Raw genomic sequence first — 2,029 nt, 5'->3', positions numbered from 1 at the left:
GAACCGATCCTCCTCCAGAGTCTTAATGTATCTGTTAAAAAAAATAAAATAAAAGCGCCACTCGCCTCAGATTTACAGTCTAAATGTTTTTAAAAGTGTTAATAAATAAAAACTGTTAAGTATTGGCACAAAATATATATTTCTTACCAATAGAACGCTGCTAGCCTGGTAAAAAAAAAAAACTTCCTCTTCGTCTCTTTGCTTCGTGGGTCTGGACTCTCGGCGGTTGCTTGCTGGAGGCGTGGCCTCTTTTGAAATTAAAGGAAGGAGGTGGAGCTGGTAAAAACGGTTCACTTTATGGAACCGAATTCATTTGAGTGAATCACTAAAATAATTCGATTCATTTGAGTCCGAGTCCATGCGCTGCACCCTCCCCATTAAAAATGTATATACACTGAACAAAAATATGAACGCCCCATGTCAAATATTGTTGCCATGTTGAGTTAACAACAGTCGATGAGCATTTGATGACATTTTTATTGTACAAAGGTAATTTTCTCTTGATTTGTGTATAATTTTAACTTGCCGTCAGTGAGCATTACTCAGTGAGTTTTTTTATTCAGTGCATGGGTGGGGCATGCCCAGTGGGTGGTCAGACAAAAAGAGCAACAGCTGGACAGACTGGTGCAGTGGTGGAGAAAGTACTCAAACACTGTACTTAAGTAATAGTACAGATAAACAGACAAGAATGTACTCTAGTAAAAGTAAAAGTACCACATTAACATTTTACTTGAGTAAAAGTAAGTAAGTACTTGCTTTTAAAAATACTTAAAGTATTAAAAGTAAAAGTACTTGCTTAATGTATTCCCTAATGGTCTACAATATCATGAAGTGTGCCTACTGTGTGTATATTTTAATACACCAATGGTGCCATTTTAGTGAACAATGCTGCAGATAATGCGTAGTTTTTTGTTTACCCTCTGTGACACTGTTCACACTTGGTGTGATTCTGTGCATCATCACATATTGTGAGAACAGCTGCAGAAGATGTAAAATCACCACCAAACTCCTCTATCAAATCTCATTTTGAACCAGTTAAATAAGGCCATGAATGGCACATTTCCTCCATGGTGGAAACCATTGTGGGTATACTGATGCTCTGCTTTTTTTATGAAGGAGGGTGTAATGGTACTTTCCTGCTTTGTTCAATGGACCAATTAAAGCAATTCCCCCTCTCGCCACTGATTATTTTCTAACAAAAAAATCTAATAAACCACAAATAAAATAAAATAAAATAAAAAATTAATCGACGTGACATGAATGTACTTTGTAATTCAACGCATTACAGAAATGTAGAGGAGTAAAAGTCAAAAGTACCCATGATGAAATCTACTTAAGTAAAATACAGATACATGAAAAATTTACTTAAGTACAGCAAGAAAGTACTTGTACTTAGTTACATCCCACCACTGGACTGGGGTCAATAAAAGGCCACCCCAAAATGTCAATTTTGTCACATGTCATAATGCCTTCAATGTCGTAAGTTATGCAGGAGCGTGCCATTGGCTTGTTGGACGCAGGGATGTCTACCAGAGCAGTAGCTGCAAGGTTCAATGTCCATTATTGGACCACAGCCCGTTTGAGAGTTCGTTTCCAACAGACTGGCACTACTGCAAATCGACCTCATCCTCGTTGGCCACGTGTGACCACTCCAGCACAAGGTCACCACATCCGGCTCTTCATCTGCGGGATCGACTAAGACCAGCGACACAGACAGCTGATGAGACTATTGGTCTGCACAACAGACGCATCAAACCTCTGACTGTGCGTAACCACCTACGAGAAGCCAATTTGCAAGCTCGGCGCCATCACCGTGGTCTGGATCTCACTGCTGTTCGGCGTAGGAACCGACTCACATGGGCGAATGCACATGTCCGATGGCCCTTGGCACGCTGGAGAAGAGTGATGTTCACGGATGAATCCAGGTTCCAGTTGTATCGTGTTGACATGGGGTGTTTATATTTTTGTTAAGTGTGTATATATATGTATATGTATATGTATATGTATGTATATATATATATATATATAT

At 39.4% G+C, this 2,029-nt stretch overlaps 2 protein-coding genes across 2 annotated transcripts in view; one reads left to right on the top strand and one right to left on the bottom strand.

Moving 5' to 3' along the window:
- LOC106518495 (tripartite motif-containing protein 16) overlaps window positions 1-227 on the bottom strand; it is a 4,237-nt gene extending 4,010 nt beyond the window's left edge. Inside the window, exon 1 of the mRNA XM_014009807.1 lies at window positions 148-227. The gene's annotated coding sequence lies outside the window, so the exon portion shown is untranslated. The remainder of the gene's footprint in view (window positions 1-147) is intronic.
- LOC106518496 (probable G-protein coupled receptor 22) overlaps window positions 1-2,029 on the top strand; it is a 13,773-nt gene that overhangs the window by 2,929 nt on the left and 8,815 nt on the right. The gene's annotated exons all lie outside the window — the stretch shown is intronic.

The sequence above is a fragment of the Austrofundulus limnaeus genome, unplaced genomic scaffold (genome assembly GCF_001266775.1).
Source record: "Austrofundulus limnaeus strain Quisiro unplaced genomic scaffold, Austrofundulus_limnaeus-1.0 Scaffold62, whole genome shotgun sequence".
NCBI classification, from domain to species: domain Eukaryota; kingdom Metazoa; phylum Chordata; class Actinopteri; order Cyprinodontiformes; family Rivulidae; genus Austrofundulus; species Austrofundulus limnaeus.
This window is presented reverse-complemented; position numbering and strand designations above follow the sequence as displayed.